The sequence below is a fragment of the Budorcas taxicolor genome, chromosome 15 (assembly GCF_023091745.1).
Source record: "Budorcas taxicolor isolate Tak-1 chromosome 15, Takin1.1, whole genome shotgun sequence".
Classification (NCBI taxonomy): domain Eukaryota; kingdom Metazoa; phylum Chordata; class Mammalia; order Artiodactyla; family Bovidae; genus Budorcas; species Budorcas taxicolor.
Genome location: NC_068924.1, coordinates 79,466,383 through 79,471,543, shown reverse-complemented (window position 1 = coordinate 79,471,543; position 5,161 = coordinate 79,466,383). Strand labels below are relative to the sequence as shown.

Genomic DNA, 5,161 nt, shown 5'->3' with positions numbered 1-5,161 from the left:
CCATGGACAGAGGAGCCTGGTGGGCTACAGTCCATGAGGTCTCAAAGAGTTGGACACGATGTAGCAACTAAAAGAAAAAGAGAGAGGAAATTCATACAGGCAACCATATGGATATGGATACAATATGGATAAGTCTCAAACACACCATGCTAACTGAACAAACCCACAGTCAAAGTCAACCTACACTAAGGTTCTGTTTCAATGACATGACATTCTTGCAGAGGCAAAACCACATGGAGAGAAAATAGAGGTCACCACAGACACTGGGTAGAAACAGTGGCGTGTTTAGATGATGGGCCTCTTCTATATCATGGTTATGTCAGTGGTTGCATGATCTTATAAACTGACCAAGCTGAGAATCTGTGCACATTGCTGTTTATGAATTATAATTTAATCTAAAAGTAGGAGAAAAGCAAACAGCAAGTAATACGAAAGCATGTGTGCACTTTCAGCCTGTCCAGCTAGATCCCCGCATGTAATTGGTTTCCTGCTAGGAAAGAGGGATGAGAGCTGTAGATATCCTCTTTGGGGGACAGGGGGCAGTCCCCAAAGAGCTCCACACCTCTGTAACTTTCTCCTGATTCCTAGGAATTAGCCTCTGAAACCCCAACATGACTCAATGTGGTATCATTTTAGAGGGACTGGACTGTGTGCTGAGACCCTCTGGTCAGCACACATTCATTTGAGTGTTAATAGCTGTTAGTATACACAGCTCTTTTTCTCCTACCCCCAAATCTTGACCTTAAGATTTGCTATGCATCTCCAATCATGGCCAGGAAAACATTTCAAAGCGAAAATATACTGATAGACCTTTAAATGATCACTCCTCAGTGAGATGCTTTATAGAGCTTCCCGAGTTTGCTACTTACAGACACTAATCCTTGAATGATGTGAGAGGTCACTGTATTCTGTTTTGCAGATAAGAAGATAAGAGACTCCTCCAAGGGTACTCAAGGAGTGCCTGGCAGTTTTAGGTTCCCGGCTCCAAGTCATGTTTTCCCCTCATGCCTACTTGCCTTAGAGCCTTGGAAATGTTTGACCATTAACCAATAGAAAACATGTTTAAGAGTATGTATGCATTATTCCACAGCTGAATTTCTGATTTCAGACTCACTGTTCAAGATTGGCTGTCCCTTCTTTTCCAGCAAGGTCAGTTTTTATATTCCATATATACTTTTAGTAACAAGGGTAATTCATGCAAAAGCAATGGGACAGCTATATCTACTATGAGTTATTTAAGAACAGAAATCGATTTTTTGGACATTTTCCAAAGCAGTGACATAACAAATTTCAAAATATTCTTCTGAAACATTATCATGCTGCTCTCCTCAAAGAGATTAGTGGGGGGGAAAAAGTGGATAGGTAATGCTCTGATTAGTGCAGTTCAGTCACTCAGTCATGTCCAACTCTTTGCGATCCCAAGGACTGCAGCATGCCAGGCCTCCCTGTCCATCACCAAGTCCCAGAGTTTACTCAAACTCTGTCCATTGAGTCAGTGATGCCATCCAACCACCTCATCTTCTGCTGTCCCCTTCTCCTCCCTCCTTCAATCTTTCCCAGCATCAGGGTATTTTCCAAGGAGTTAGTCCTTCACATCAGGAGGCCAAAATATTGGAGCCTCAGCTTCAGCATCAGTCCTTCCAATGAATATTCAGGACTGATTTCCTTTAGGATGGAATGGTTGGATATCCTTGAAGTCCAAGGGACTCTGAAGAGTCTTCTCCAGCACCACGGTTCAAAAACAACCATTCTTCAGCACTCAGCTTTCTTTATGGTCCAACTGTCATATCCATACATGACTACTGGAAAAGCCATAGATTTGATTAGATGGGCATCTGTTGGAAAAGTAATGTCTCTCCTTTTTAATGTGCTGTCTAGGTTGGTCATAGCTTTTCTTCCAAGCAGCAAGTGTCTTAATTTCATGGCTGCAGTCACCATTTGCAATGGTTTTGGAGCCCAAGAAAATAAAGTCTCTTTCCACTGTTTCCCCATCTAGTGCCCATGAAGTGATGGGACCAGGTGCCATGATCTTCATTTTTTAAATGTTGAGTTTTAAGCCAGCTTTTTCACTCTCCTCTTTCACTTTCATCAAGAGGCTCTTTAGTTCTTCACTTTCTGCCATAAAGGTGGTGTCATCTGCATATCTGAGGTTATTGATATTTCTCCTGGCAATATTGATTACAGCTTGTGCTTCATCCAGCCTGGCATTTCATATGAATACTCTGCATAGAGGTTAAATAAGCAGAGTGACAATATACAGCCTTGACATATTCCTTTTTCTATTTGGAACCAGTCTGTTGTTCCATGTCCAGTTGTAACTGTTGCTTCTTGATTTTCATACAGATTTCTCAGGAGGCAGGTCAGATGGTCTGGTATTCCCATCTCTTAAAGAATTTTCCACAGTTTGTGGTGATCCGCAGTCAAAGGCTTTGGCATAGTTAATAAGTGAAGTCACTCAGTCATGTCTGACTCTTTGCGACCCCGTGGACTGTAGCCTTCTAGGCTCCTCTGTCCATGGGATTTTCCAGGCAATAGTACTGGCATAGACTGCCATTTCCTTCTCCAGGCGATCTTCCCAACCCAGGGATTGGACCCAGGTCTCCCGCATTGTAGACAGATGCTTTACCATCTAAGCAACCAGGGAAGTCCCTAAAGCAGAAGTAAATGTTTTTCTGGAACTCTCTTGCTTCTTCAATGATCCAGTGGATGTTGGCAATTTGATCTCTGGTTCCTCTGCCTTTTCTAAATCCAGCTTGAACGTCTGGAAGTTCTCAGTTCACATACTGTTGAAGCCTGGCTTGGAGAATTTTGAGCATCACTTTGCTAGCATGTGAGATGAGTGCAATTGTGTGGTAGTCTGAGCATTCTTTGGCATTGCCTTTCTTTAGGATTGGAATGAAAAGACTAAAGAACTCATCTATAGTTGAGTCTTGCTTTTCACCATCCATGTTTCTCAAACAAACATGTGCTGCGTGCTGAGTCACACACTCGTGTCCAGCTGTTTGCGACCCCATGGACTGTAGCCGTCCAGGCTTCTCTGTCTGTGGAATTCTCCAGGCAGGAATACTGGAGTGGGTTGCCATGCCCTCCTCCAGGGGGTCTTCCCAACCCAGGGATCAAACTCAGGTCTCCCGCATTGCAGGCAGATTTTTTACTGGCTGAGCCACCAGGGAAGCCCCAAGCAAACATGGAGGCGATCATTTCATTTTAATTCTAATATTAAACCTAAGATAACCAGACTCTGCTCAATATCTAGCATTTTACTCACAGTTTCTTATACATTTTATCTTGTTTAATTCTTACAATATACCTTGAGTTCTGTCTCATTACTGTAGATGAAGAATCTGTGGGTCAGGCTCAGTGATTTCCAGGTAGTGAGTAGCAGGGCTGTGGAATTGCAAATTGAATTAAGTTCAATTCAGTTAATAGCATCCTTGGAAAACAATACAGAAGTGACTGAGTTCATCCTGCGGGAACTAAGCAACGCCCCAGAGCTGCAGGGCCCCCTCTTTATAACGTTCACTCTCGTTTATCTCATCAGTGTGGTTGGAAACCTGGGAACGATCCAGTTGATTCCCTTGGGTTGTCGTCTCCGCACTCGCGCGTACTTTTCCCTCAGTGACCTGTCTCTGGTGGGCTTCGGCTGCTCTACAGCTGTCAATCATAAAGTCACGGCTGGATTCCTTGCGGGAGACAAGGTCATCTCCTGCAGCGTGTGTGCTGCTCAGATGTTCTTTCTTTCAGCCTTTGCCACCGTGGAACATGTACTCTTGGCTTCCACGGCCTGGGACCGCTTCACAGCAGTGTGTAAACCCCTGCATTACACCACCATAATGGCGGCAAGCCTGTGGCACGCCTTGCCGTAGGCCCCCGCGTTCAAGGTTTCCTGAACGCCTCCATCCGTGTCAGGGACACATTCAGTTTCTCTTTCCGTACGTCCAAACTAACCCATCACTTTTTCTGTGACGCCCCAACAGTCATGACTCTCTCCTGTTCTGACAGACACATTAGTGAACTGGTTCTTAGCGCTGCGGCAAGTTTCAATACCCTTTTTGGCCCTCCTAGCTGTCTTGATTTCCTACCTGTTCATTTGTGTCACCATCCTGAAGATGCACTCGGCGGAGGGATACCTGAAGGCTTTACCCACCTGCGCGGCTCACCTCACCACAGCCTCCATCTTCTACGGGACCGTCATCTTCATGTACTCCCAGCCCAGCTCCAGTCATTCCTTCGACGGAGACAAAACGGCGTCCCTGTTCTCTACGGTGGCCGTCCCCGCCCCGAGTCCTGTGGCCTGCAGCCTGAGGGACAAAGTCAAGAGTGCTTTCAAGAAAGCTATTGAGAAGGCAAAATTGTCTCCAAGTTTCATCTCTTAAAGGTATAGAATTGACAATAGTATCCCATCTTTTCTGTCAGATCATCTCCATGCATTAAATCATATTTTACTGCTCACGCTGCATTAAAATTACTGAGATAACCTTTCTTCCCAAAACCTGTCCCTTGGAAAAAAGAAAATAATATGCCCAGATAAGTAATATCTGAATGAGGATGGCCAAAGGAGATGATGGACTTTTTTAGATCTCATTTGTCATAAATTTTATTTATTATCCTTGATATATTCGTATGCTCATATTTTCTCTACCGCGTTCTGTGCAAGTGTATTTATGACAGGGCTAAAACTCATCAATAGAAGCACATGGGTCTTGTGTGTGCACATACAGGGGTGAGAAATTAGTTAAAGGAGTCAAATGGACTATAGCTAGTTTTTAGTTAAAAATAACTATGCTATCAGAATATAAATTTAACATTTTTCATTTCTGTGGCTTAAAACGCTAGAGAAATCCTAAGATGAAGAAAAATATGACATGGATTTTTTTTTAATGAAGGAATACATTTTGGCTCTTGTTTGTCGTCTCATGTTTCTTTCTTAACTGGAGTAGAGTTGATTTACACTATTATACTTTATTAACTTCAGGTGTACAGCACAGTCATCAGCATTTTTCCAGAGCTATGCTAGTACAGCATCGTAAAGGAGTCCATATTTCTGCCTTCAGTAAGTCATTTGGTTGAAAAAGTATGGTCACATGATAATTTTCAAAGGCAAGAAAACCAGCGAGCACACACTAAAGATAACTTCATACTGAAGTCTCTGATAAAACCG

General features: G+C 43.3%; 1 pseudogene; it reads left to right on the top strand.

The window, feature by feature from the left end:
• The first annotated feature begins 3,335 nt into the window (after positions 1-3,335).
• Positions 3,336-4,376, top strand: LOC128059999 (olfactory receptor 5B2-like; annotated as a pseudogene).
• Positions 4,377-5,161: the final 785 nt, after the last annotated feature.